The following is a 13,892-nucleotide window of genomic DNA, read 5'->3' on the forward strand; positions in this document are numbered from 1 at the left end:
AGCCTGTAGTTCAGCTGTAATGTTACTTAAAGCTCCTACAGTGATGTCTATGGTGGTTTCTACGACACGAACCAATTGCCTTATATTTCTGCTGTTGGCCATTGGACCCCAGAAGGGAAGAAATCCTTTGAGGAAATCTCCTCCCTCTTGTCCTGCTGTGTCTTTCGAATCCACAATCCCTCTGCCATATCTATTTTTATGATGGTTCACAGGAGCGGTGTATGTAGGGGGAAGAAGAAAGGCTATATAACAAGTACCAGAGAAATCAGCTGGCAACCATGTATAAGCCCTATCGTGGCAAACGAAGTATGTACCTTGAGATGGTACTAACGGCAATGAATTCAGGGCTGAATAAACATATGTATGGGAACATAAACTTTCTCTTTGTCCGGTGTTTGGAGTTCTACCATTTATTTGCAGACAGAAATTTCCTTGTTGGGGTATGATCCGTATCGGAGGAGATTTTCCTTGCTTAACCTTATCATTGAGGCTGGAAATGTAATTAGTTATGTTCCAATTGGTATATGCTTTTCTTTCATCTATGGAAGCTTCACTTTTTTCCATGATTTTAGCCATAGCTACCATTCCCTTTATCAATAAACTATGACTGAAATTTGAACCAACACTATGTGAACTGACAGGTTGTTTAATTTTACTTTGATATGCATTATTGAAAATGACAAAATAAGCCCAAGCGGAACCTTCATAGGAGAATGGAAGAACTAAATATGGCATTCCTTTTTCTACCGTATGTGGTATGAGTCCACACACCCAACAGTCAGTTGTATTGATCACTAACTGATGTTGATGTAACAACTGGACGAAGGAATTGTTAAAGTATTCAGTTCTTCTGATGAGTTCATGCTGGGGAAGAGTGTGAAATAGGTGCGGAGAGATAGTAGAAGAAGATGTAGAGGTAGGAGAAGAGACAACTTTTTGCTGCAGAGTAATAATGATCCAGTTTACAGATGCCAAAAGAATACACGACAATATAATGACGCATAGAGCAATACTACAACGACTATATATTTCTTTACAATTATTCTTTACATTTTTACTTTCTCTTTTATCTAATGTAGCCTCCATCTTTCTAAGTGGATGCTCACGGCAATCTTCCTCAATCACTGTAGTCACGATTATCTACCGTCCTATGACACTGTGAGGTCCTGCAGGCCTATTGCCACTTACTCAGGTCGTAACTAAGACTCCTACCGTGACCCTGCAACCGGGATAGAGTACTACATAGGAGAGAAAGTTACAAGTTCTTTGGTCTTGGTCTCAAATTATAGCGTTCCTGTCCAGAGGCAGTCTGGTTTTGAAACAATGTTCCTGGATTTGTCGTGTTCAAGCGACGATGCGATGGTATTGCTTCTTGAAGGATGTCGTCGTCCTCTTTCTCAGAAAGTGTTCCAATTAGACGCGCATCACTGAATGGTACAAATTGCGGAACTTTCTCACTTTCAGAGTCACTGATGCCTCTACGGACCCACTGATCGAAAGGCAAGGGCAAAGGCACTTTCTTGCAGTGCACGGCATGCACCCAGTTTTTCTTTCCTTCGACTTTAACTGCTGTTCTTGTGGTCAAAAGAACCAGGCGTGGCTCTCTCCATCTGGGCTCCAAATTTCTCTGTCGTTGGAAATTTTTCGTGCAGACCCAGTCACCTGGTCGGATGGAATGACCTGGGTCTGTTGAAGCCTCTGGTAGAGCACTCTGAACCTGTTGATGAAGAACACGCAATTTAGTTGTAAGGTCATGCAAGTAGTCAATCAACATCGGATATGGCAAGTCTGAGTATTTCTTAGGGCGAGGAACTCCCCATACATTAGCTGGGCGACCAAATATCACTTCGTAAGGGCTAAGCCCCAAACGAGAATGTACTGCTGTTCTGGTGGACAGAAGAGCCAATGGTAAAGCATCAGGCCAATTAAGTCCTGTGCTAGCTTGCACCTTAGCAATTTTAAGCTTCAAGGTTCCATTGTAGCATTCTACTAAACCAGCCGACTGTGGGTGATTCGCCGCGTGGAACTTCTGTTTTATGCCAAGACCTGCACAAACTTTTTGCATGACTTGACCCACAAATTCGCTCCCATTGTCACTCCAGACAATGCGCGGCAAACCAAACCTAGGGAAGACTTCTTTCAAAAGTATTTTGGCAGTTGATAAAGCAGTATTGTCCTTCAGAGGGTAGGCTTCTACCCATCTAGAAAAAGCACATACTACCACCAGAACATATTTGAGGTTGTTGCATCGTTCCATGTGAATATAATCGATCTGCAACACCTCAAATGGATATGTTGGAGGAGCAAAATGACCTGCTGGAGTTGGGGTTCCCTTTCCCGGATTGTACATCAAGCAAACAATACAATGTTTTACTACATTATTTGCACACTTTGGGATCCCCTCATTTTGCCACACTGGAGCCAGAAGTTTACATATTCCTTTTGCACTTAGGTGAGCTGGACCATGTGCCATAGTAACTACAGGTAGTACATAAGCATCTGGTAACAGCCAACGTTGATGTTCTGATAATTCAACCCAACATCCCATCTCATCTAACATTCCTGTACTTTCCTTCCACTTTCTCAACTCATTCTCCGTAGCCTCTCCTTGAATTGATTTCACACTCTCTACTGTATCTTCACACATTCCCTTTTCTCTTACGCAGTTTGCGGGACCTGCAACATACATTCGACTTGTGTTGTCTCTGGCTGTCTTTTTCGCTACCTCATCTGCAAATGCATTTCCTCGACCAACATCGTCCACAATCTTTTTGTGTGCACTACACTTCACGATCGCTATCTGAGTAGGCATTGTAAGTGACTCAAGAAGTTCAGTCACTAATTGACCATGTTGTATCTTAGTACCATGGGAAGTAAAGAATCCTCTTTCCTTCCATAAGCGCCCAAAGTTAAACGCTACACCAAAAGCGTATTGGCTATCAGTGTACACGTTTACTCTTTTTCCTTTGGATAACACACACGCTCTAGTTAAGGCTATCAATTCAGCTGCCTGAGCTGAATTATGTCTAATGCGTGCTGTCTCCACAATCGTATGCAAAGTAGTAATAGCGTAGGCTGAAACTGTATCTCCATTCGGGAGCTTGAAACAAGAACCATCTACCCATAGTGTTCCATCTGGATTCACTAATGGCGTGTCTTTTAGGTCAATTCTACCCTTAGTCTCTTCTTCAGTACGGAGAAAACAATCATGCTGTTCAGAGACATCTCTCTCTTCTGGAAGAGGCAACAAAGTAGCTGGATTCAGGGTATTACATCGTTTGATGTGTATGTGACTAGCCAAAAGCGTCAGCTCATATCCGGACAACCGAGCACTCGTAAGATGCTGCGTTTTTGTCCTATTTAGTAAAGTATCCACTGCATGTGGCACCATAACAATGAGAGTATTATCTAGCACTACTCCAGCAGATTGTCGAATAGAAATTGCTGCTGCCGCTGTCGCCTTAAGACAACTAGGCAATGCTTTAGCTACTGGATCTAACGTAGCTGAGAAATATGCGCATGGTCGCTGTTGATCTCCAAAACGCTGCGTTAAGACTGACAATGCACAACCCTCTCTTTCGTGGACATAGAGCGTAAAGGGCTTACTGTAATCAGGAGTACCCAATACAGGAGCAGAACACAAAGCAATACGCAAATCAGTAAAACTCTTCTGACACTCGTCAGTCCACGGAAGAGGCTGAGGCGTATCTTTTAAAGTTAGCGCCAACAGCGGTTTAGCCAATAAAGAGAAACTCGGAATCCACTGTCTACAATAAGAAGTAATGCCCAAAAAAGCACGTACCTCTCTTTGTGTGGATGGCACTGACATTTGTGCAATTGCCTGAATTCGTTCGGGGGTCAATCGTCGTCCCTCCTTTGACAAGAGATGACCCAAATAAGTCACCTCGCGACAGACATATTGTAATTTAGAAGGAGAAACCTTGTGATTCAGATCAAACAAATGACGCAACAGTGCAACGGTCACGTTTTTGCAAATCTCCTCTGAATCAGCTGCAACTAATAAGTCATCCATGTACTGAATGAGAGCGGCACCGGACGGTAAGGAAAAAGCATCAAGATGACATTTTAGAGCTTGACTGTAAATAGAGGGACTTTCACAATAACCTTGAGGTGAGCGTTTAAACCGGAAGCTTCGGCCTCCAAGGGAAAAACCAAAAATATCTCTACTCTCTTCGGCGATGGGAATACTAAAGAAAGCATTCTTTAAATCGATAACTGAAAACCAAGTTGCTGTAGAAGGTATCATCGTCAACAGAGCAGTGATATCTGGGACTACAGGAAACTGCGGTACGACAATCTTGTTTACCTCCCGAAGATCAATTACAAAACGATAAACAGGAGGCTGAGAAGGATCAGTGCGTTTAAGAACCGGAAGAACAGGACTGTTACATGTATTTCCTCTCGTTTCCTCAACCACACCCTTCTGAATCAAATCATGGACAATTTCCAGAAGTGCTTTCTCACCTTCAGTAGAGATTCTGTATTGCGGAATACGTGGCATTTCAGCATTGGGCTTAAGAGTAACAACATAAGGTGGGATCTCAAGACAACCAACGTCATTCGGACCCGTAGCCCAAAGCGTTTCGGGAAGAGAAAGCAATTCAGGTGGGAATTGATCTTTTGATAAGTACATTGGACTAGTCATTTTCTGTCCTAGAGTGAGGTATACACCAGAAGGTGAACAATATATCGTAGCATGCATTCTTTTTAATAGATCTAAACCCAACAGATTTTCACCACAACCATTCGTCAGAAGAAGCGGAGCTTCTAAATCATAAGGGCCTATTGAAACAGGCAAAGGGCAAGAAACTGGATTGCGAACAGGGGCGCCAGAAAATCCTACAGATACATTCGTTAAGCCAGACAAAGGTGCGCCAGGGAGTTTAGAATGAATGATAGAGCTTCTCATGGCACCAGTATCTAAAAGAAATGGCTCTGAAACACCCATTGTAGTGACATTAACATAAGGTCCATTCTGATCCACTGGAATTGACGTAACCCCCTTACTTTGTCCATGGCTGTCCTATTCAAAATGAAGACTTTCATTCCCTCCTTCAATATACTGATCCTCACTGTAATACTGTGTAGACCTAACATTTTGCTGGTCAAAGTAATTTCCGGAATTTGGAGGAACAAAAGAACGCTGCTCTTGGGTTAACACACCTCGACCTCTACCTCTATTTGCTGACTGAAGACCACCACGACCTCGTGAAGCAGATGTTGCTCCATTACGCTGCAACAATGCCGGACAACTGTTCTTAAAATAACCTTCCTCCCTACAATAAGCACATTGATTGGGACCTAGCAAAGGTCTTGGAATGAATGGTTCAGGCTTTTGATACAACCTCTGAAACTGCGGAGGCTGTTGAAACTGAGGCTGAACATAACGAGGAGGATAAGCCTGTTGCAAGAGAACTTTAGTTTTTAATTCTTTCGTCTTTTTCTCTTGTTTTTCCCTTTCTTCTTTGTCTCTATTTTCATAATATTGTGCAGTAGCCAATATCTGGGCGGAAGAAGAAACTGCCCATGAACTCTCGGAGTCTTTTAGCTTGTGTGATAGTTCAGGAAGCAAGTTATATACGAACTTATCCACAAATAATCGCTGTCCCCCTTCTGTAGCCATATCTTGACCACTGTGATCAATGAATGTCTCCTCGAATCGGGTAAAGAAATCGGAAACACTTTCATCTTTCTTTTGTTTACATGCTGCTAGCTTATCCCAATTAACTCTCAAAGCAGGCATCATTGTTTTCATTAATGTAATAATCCTACCAGGGAGTTCTGAGATCAAAGCGTCGGGCTTTGCACCACCTACTTGACCTCTATCTGCGGCAATAATAGCGTTCCAATCGCCGCCTAATTCTTGAGCGTGATCCTCTCTACGAATTTTAGCCCATATTGTCTGTGGAACTACATTTCCCATCAACATGTCAATATCTGCTAGATTCATAGTACATGCATCAACTGTTTGCGACAACTCTTTATAGTAACCAGCAGGATTTTTGCGTGAATCTGGTAGTGACTGTTTAAGTGCTAAAACTTCAGACCTTTTCCAGGGGACATGTATCCATATGCGCTGAAAATGCGCAGGAATAGCTGGATTAGCACCTGCTGCTGCAACTTCTTCCTTCCATATTGGAGAAACCTCTCTCATGGGATAGTTTTTCAGTGCTGTCCTAACTGAAGGATCAGAATCAGGAAAAGTCTGTGAGAACAATAGGGATCTGAAAGAAATAAGTGTTCTGACAGCGTTTTCAACCTTAGGACCCACAATAAGTCCTTTGTCAAAGTCAGCCTGAACATCTAACAGATCCTGTGGGACCGAACCCAAATTCATATCCTCCCATTCTTTAGCGAGAGTATCGCACATAACTTTAAAAACATATCTCTGCGTAGGTGCATTCCATTGCAGAAAGGTGGACATAATATCAGACGTACTATATTGGGGACCCTTCTTGATCCATCTACAAGCAAGTGAGTCCAATTTTTCTCGCTCTTCGGAGTCTGGGAATTGACTACGAGACTGTCTTCGAGAAAAAGCTGGAGACACATTTAAAGCTTCAAAGAAAGGTGATAAGAGACCAGAGACAGTATCTGCAAATCGCTTACGCATAGATGGAGAATTTGACATAAGGATAGGGGACAAGGTATTAGGTGAATTAACTAAAGGAGCATTAGGAATTGCCAAAGGAGCAGAAGGCAAAGGAGTTAAAGGCAAAGCTGGCATAGGCAATACTTGAGGAGGCAATTGTGGAAAAGCTGGAGCAGGCGGAAGCACAACTGGCGGCCGAACAGGCTGTAACATCGGGGGTGCATTAGCACCTTGTACATAGGGCGGAGGCAATTTCAATAAGTGGGACATTAAGGAATCTTCCTCAAAATCTTTTCTCTTATCAAGGGAAGAGATAGGCAACGTCGGATAGCATTTATCTATTGCCATTCGATGCTGTCTGTCTGAAATTTCCATTGCATTATCTATTTCATCATCTTTGAATTGCTGAGCAGCCTGTGTAATCGTCATTCCCTGTGTTTTCCTATCCCGTTTCGCTTGTTTAATTTCTCTCTGTTTGGCTTCCTTACGCCAAAGGCGAAAAGAGTCAAACATTGCCGGCCGGGCTTTTCTTTTAAATAACGTTGCTTCTAAATTATCTAGCACATCAGTTTCGAAACTACCATTTTCTGGCCATTTTAAAACACCATCTTTCTTTGTATATCGGGTCCATGTCTTATTAAAGGCAATAGGACCAACACCATGTTTAGAATAGAGCTCATATGTGGGAGTTCCAACCGAAGGAATCGGACAGGAGTCCTCAAGCTGGGAGTCCCTATTACAACCAAAGCAACAAAGTTTTCCAAACTTAGTCAGACCAGACATCTCACGATTTTTACTGGCTGTTCACAAACATCAAGGGGGTAAAACTTTCAGTTTACACAGCACAAATGCACTTACCCCTCGGCTTTGGCCACTGCAATGGCCAAATCTAAGGACCTAAGGACAAAACAAAGACCAAAATTTGTGGGCGCGACCCACCAAATACTTAACTAAGGATGTCTTCTTACACCAACAGAGGCCCGTCTATCGTCTCGCTTTACCATACATCATCAAAGAAAGGGCCAAGGCAGGGCGGCAGTCAGGGCAGCAGTCGTCAGTAGCCGTCAGGAAGGAGTAACCGCGCTGAAAAAGACCTTCGGACCACTTCGACATACAGGGGTCGCTTGACGTGGCTCGCGATTCCTCCAGAATTTTCTTGCGGGGTTCCTCACGACCTTCAGGCAGAACCGGTACCGCTGAAGCCGCCCCACGTTGGGCGCCAGTTGAAGAACCAGAACCTTATGGGCCTGGCGGCGCAGGGTACGCCTGAAATCTCCTTGGATTCACCTGCCTCAACTAACAGAGACACGGGACACTCTGTCAGGTGTAAAAGATCAGATTTTATTAGCTGCAGCTAGTACAGTTGTCCAAGAAGTACACAAGGTATGTTCTCAGGAGACTGCCACTTTACTTTGTGGCGCACAATCTTATATACCGTATAAAAACCATTTATTAACTACATACACTCCCAGAACACATAGAAAGGAGCCAGTAAGAATAATGTAAAGATAGAACAGAGCCAATAGAAATGTCGGAAAACAAGACAGAACAAAGTATCAAGTGACTTAAGGTTGCCTCCCCTCCAGCTGTGTTTGTCACCCCTCCCTTGAACTAATTCATTAACCGATCCACAACGAAGTTGCATGTGGTGTGATAAGTTTGTGTGCGTTTGGAGGACAGTTGTGAAATGAGAGAATACTAGCAAAGGACAGCGAAGGCCAGACGATAAGATAAGATCGGCGGAGAATAGTGTGAGCCTACAGATAGTTGAAACAAGGATTAGAAAACCAGACAGGGATTAGTGTACTCGGTCAGACCTTAATACCAGCCTTGTAAAGATAGAGGCAGAAGGCTGTTTTGAACACCATGTTGCAGAATAAGCAGAAAAGGCAGAATGGACTTCGTTCGCTGTGCTGCCTGAGTGAAGGCAACATAAAATGGCGGCGGGCCACAAAATGGCGGGTCGATACGATCGTATTAAAAATCGAATTTCCTCAAGGTACCCCAGAAAGGAGTGGGCTTCAGCCCCTTTGAACTTCTTTTTGGACACCCTGTTAGGGGTCCACTCACACTTGTAAAGGAGGGTTGGGAACAACCTTTAAAAGCTCCTAAGCAGGATATTGTGGATTATGTACTTGGCCTCAGATCAAGGATGGCTGAGTACATGAAAAAGGCCAGTAAAAACCTTCAGGCCAGCCAAGTGCTCCAGAAGCAATGGCATGATCAGAAGGCTGTTTTGGTTCAGTACCAACCAGGGCAGAAAGTGTGGGTCTTGGAGCCTGTGGCCCCGAGAGCACTCCAAGATAAAAGGAGTGGACCCCACGCAATTGTTGAAAAGAAGGGAGAAGTCACCTATTTAGTTGACTTAGGCACTGCCAGGAGTCCCCTTAGGGTGCTCCATGTCAACCGCCTGAAACCCTACTATGACAGGGCTGATCTCACCCTGCTCATGGCAACAGATGAGGGACAGGAAGAAGACAGTGATCCTCTACCTGATCTCTTCTCTTCCACAGAACAAGATGCTCTGGTGGAAGGTGTAGTTTTGGCTGATTGTCTTCCTGCTGAGCAGAAAGACAATTGCATAAATCTCCTAGATCAATTCTCTGAACTCTTCTCTACTGTGCCAGGTACCACTTCTTGGTGTGAGCACACTATAGATACTGGAGACAGTTTACCTGTCAAAAGTAAGATCTATAGGCAGCCTGACCATGTCAGGGACTGCATAAAGCAAGAGGTCCAGAAAATGTTAGAACTGGGAGTGGTTGAGCACTCTGACAGTCCATGGGCTTCTCCTGTGGTACTGGTACCAAAACCCCATTCCAAAGATGGAAAGAAGGAAATGCGGTTTTGTGTAGACTATAGAGGTCTCAACTTGGTAACCAAAACTGATGCTCACCCTATACCCAGGGCAGATGAGCTCATAGATACACTGGCATCTGCCAAGTATCTAAGCACTTTTGATTTGACTGAAGGGTATTGGCAGATCAAATTGTCAGAAGATGCTAAACCTAAGACTGCATTTTCTACCATTGGAGGACATTACCAGTTTACTGTAATGCCTTTTGGTTTGAAAAATGCACCTGCCACTTTTCAGAGGTTGGTGAACACAGTCCTGCAAGGGCTGGAAGCTTTCAGTGCAGCATATTTGGACGATATAGCTGTCTTTAGCTCCAGCTGGGATGATCACCTGGTCCACCTATGGAAAGTTTTGGAGGCCCTGCAAAAGGCAGGCCTCACTATCAAGGCTTCAAAGTGCCAGATAGGGCAGGGTAAGGTGGTTTATCTGGGACACCTTGTTGGTGGGGAACAGATTGCACCACTTCAGGGGAAAATCCAAACAATTATTGATTGGGTTCCCCCTACCACTCAGACTCAGGTGAGAGCCTTCCTAGGCCTCACTGGGTATTACAGGAGGTTCATTAAGAACTATGGCTCCATTGCAGCCCCTCTTAATGACCTCACATCCAAGAAAATGCCTAAAAAGGTATTATGGACAGCAAACTGTCAGAAAGCTTTTGAGGAGCTGAAGCAGGCCATGTGCTCTGCACCTGTCCTGAAAAGCCCTTGTTACTCTAAAAAATTCTATGTCCAAACTGATGTATCTGAATTAGGAGTAGGGGCAGTCCTATCACAACTTAATTCTGAGGGCCAGGATCAACTTGTTGCTTTTATTAGTAGGAGGTTGACCCCTAGAGAAAAGCGTTGGTCTGCCATTGAGAGGGAGGCCTTTGCTGTGGTCTGGGCACTGAAGAAGTTGAGGCCATACCTGTTTGGCACTCACTTCATTGTTCAGACAGACCACAAACCTCTACTTTGGCTAAAACAAATGAAAGGTGAAAATCCTAAATTGTTGAGGTGGTCCATATCCCTACAGGGAATGGACTATACAGTGGAACATAGACCTGGGAGTAGCCACTCCAATGCAGATGGACTCTCCAGATATTTCCACTTAGACAATGAAGACTCATCAGGTCATGGCTAGTCTTATTGTCCTTCGTTTGGGGGGGGGGGGTTGTGTAGGAAAGTACCATCTTGCCTGGCATGTTACCCCCATTTTTCACTGTATATATGTTGTTTTAGTTGTATGTGTCACTGGGACCCTGGTAACCCAGGGCCCCAGTGCTCATAAGTGTGCCTGAATGTGTTACCTGTGTAGTGACTAACTGTCTCACTGAGGCTCTGCTAATCAGAACCTCAGTGGTTATGCTCTCTCATTTCTTTCCAAATTGTCACTAACAGGCTAGTGACCATTTTTACCAATTTACATTGGCTTACTGGAACACCCTTATAATTCCCTAGTATATGGTACTGAGGTACCCAGGGTATTGGGGTTCCAGGAGATCCCTACGGGCTGCAGCATTTCTTTTGCCACCCATAGGGAGCTCTGACAATTCTTACACAGGCCTGCCACTGCAGCCTGAGTGAAATAACGTCCACGTTATTTCACAGCCATTTTACACTGCACTTAAGTAACTTATAAGTCACCTATATGTCTAACCTTTACCTGGTAAAGGTTAGGTGCAATGTTACTTAGTGTGAGGGCACCCTGGCACTAGCCAAGGTGCCCCCACATTGTTCAGAACCAATTCCATGAACTTTGTGAGTGCGGGGACACCATTACACGCGTGCACTACATATAGGTCACTACCTATATGTAGCTTCACAATGGTAACTCCGAATATGGCCATGTAACATGTCTATGATCATGGAATTGCCCCCTCTATGCCATCCTGGCATAGTTAGCACAATCCCATGATCCCAGTGGTCTGTAGCACAGACCCTGGTACTGCCAAACTGCCCTTCCTGGGGTTTCACTGCAGCTGCTGCTGCTGCCAACCCCTCAGACAGGCATCTGCCCTCCTGGGGTCCAGCCAGGCCTGGCCCAGGATGGCAGAACAAAGAACTTCCTCTGAGAGAGGGTGTGACACCCTCTCCCTTTGGAAAATGGTGTGAAGGCAGGGGAGGAGTAGCCTCCCCCAGCCTCTGGAAATGCTTTGTTGGGCACAGAGGTGCCCAATTCTGCATAAGCCAGTCTACACCGGTTCAGGGGACCCCTAAGCCCTGCTCTGGCGCGAAACTGGACAAAGGAAAGGGGAGTGACCACTCCCCTGACCTGCACCTCCCCTGGGAGGTGTCCAGAGCTCCTCCAGTGTGCTCCAGACCTCTGCCATCTTGGAAACAGAGGTGCTGCTGGCACACTGGACTGCTCTGAGTGGCCAGTGCCACCAGGTGGCGTCAGAGACTCCTTCTGATAGGCTCCTTCAGGTGTTAGTAGCCTATCCTCTCTCCTAGGTAGCCAAACACTCTTTTCTGGCTATTTAGGGTCTCTGTCTCTGGGGAAACTTTAGATAACGAATGCAAGAGCTCATCCGAGTTCCTCTGCATCTCTCTCTTCACCTTCTGCCAAGGAATCGACTGCTGACCGCGCTGGAAGCCTGCAAACCTGCAACATAGTAGCAAAGACGACTACTGCAACTCTGTAACGCTGATCCTGCCGCCTTCTCGACTGTTTTCCTGCTTGTGCATGCTGTGGGGGTAGTCTGCCTCCTCTCTGCACCAGAAGCTCCAAAGAAATCTCCCGTGGGTCGACGGAATCTTCCCCCTGCAACCGCAGGCACCAAAAAGCTGCATTACCGGTCCCTTGGGTCTCCTCTCAGCACGACGAGTGAGGTCCCTCGAATCCAGCGACTCTGTCCAAGTGACCCCCACAGTCCAGTGACTCTCCAGTCCAAGTTTGGTGGAGGTAAGTCCTTGCCTCACCTCGCTGGGCTGCATTGCTGGGAACCGTGACTTTTGCAGCTACTCCGGCCCCTGTGCACTTCCAGCGGAAATCCTTTGTGCACAGCCAAGCCTGGGTCCATGGCACTCTAACCTGCATTGCACGACTTTCTAAGTTGGTCTCCGGCGACGTGGGACTCCTTTGTGCAACTTCTGCGAGCACCGTTTCACGCATCCTTGTAGTGCCTGTTTCTGGCACTTCTCCGGGTGCTACCTGCTTTAGAGAGGGCTCCTTCTCTTGCTCGACGTCCCTTCTCTCTGCTGGTCCAATTTGCTACCTCCTGGTCCCTCCTGGTTCTCAGCAGCGTCCAAAAACGCTAACCGCACAATTTGCAGCTAGCAAGGCTTGTTGGCATTCTTTCGGCAGGAAAACACTTTTGCACGACTTTCCATGGCGAGTGGGACCCGTCCACCAAAGGGGAAGTCTCTAGCCCTATTTGTTCCTGCAGAAACCTCAGCTTCTTCTGTCCAGTAGAAGCTTCTTTGCACCCGCAGCTGGCATTTCCTGGGCATTTGCCCATCTCCGACTTGCTTGTGACTTTTGGACTTGGTCCCCTTGTTCCACAGGTACCCTAGATTGGAAATCCGCAGTTGTTGCATTGCTGGTTGATGTCTTTCCTGCATTATTCCTCTAACACGACTTCTTTGTCCTTAGGGGAACTTTAGTGCACTTTGCTCTCACTTTTCAGGGTCTTGGGGAGGGTTATTTTTCTAACTCTCACTATTTTCTAATAGTCCCAGCGACCCTCTACAAGGTCACATAGGTTTGGGGTCCATTCGTGGTTCGCATTCCACTTTTGGAGTATATGGTTTGTGTTGCCCCTATCCCTATGTTTCCCCATTGCATCCTATTGTAACTATACATTGTTTGCACTGTTTTCTAAGACTATACTGCATATTTTTGCTATTGTGTATATATATCTTGTGTATATTTCCTATCCTCTCACTGAGGGTACACTCTAAGATACTTTGGCATATTGTCATAAAAATAAAGTACCTTTATTTTTAGTATAACTGTGTATTGTGTTTTCTTATGATATTGTGCATATGACACTAAGTGGTACTGTAGTAGCTTCACACGTCTCCTAGTTCAGCCTAAGCTGCTCTGCTAAGCTACCATTATCTATCAGCCTAAGCTGCTAGACACCCTATACACTAATAAGGGATAACTGGGCCTGGTGCAAGGTGCAAGTAACCCTTGGTACTCACTACAAGCCAGTCCAGCCTCCTACATTGGTTGCGCAGCGGTGGGATAAGTGCTTTGAAACTACTTACCACTCTTGTCATTGTACTTTTCATAAGAGAAAAATATACAAAACAAGGTCAGTGTATATACACATAGCCAAAAAGTTTTGCATTTCCTCTTTTCACTCTTTTCTAAGTGCTGAAAAGTACTTCTAACTTTCTAAAAAGTTCTAAAAAGTTTAAAAAGTTTTTTTCTCTGTCTTTCTAAAAGCTCTGACAAACTTTTTATCTTTTACTATCACTTTAACTCTCTAAA

This window comes from Pleurodeles waltl, chromosome 2_2, assembly GCF_031143425.1.
Source record: "Pleurodeles waltl isolate 20211129_DDA chromosome 2_2, aPleWal1.hap1.20221129, whole genome shotgun sequence".
Classification (NCBI taxonomy): Eukaryota; Metazoa; Chordata; class Amphibia; order Caudata; family Salamandridae; genus Pleurodeles; species Pleurodeles waltl.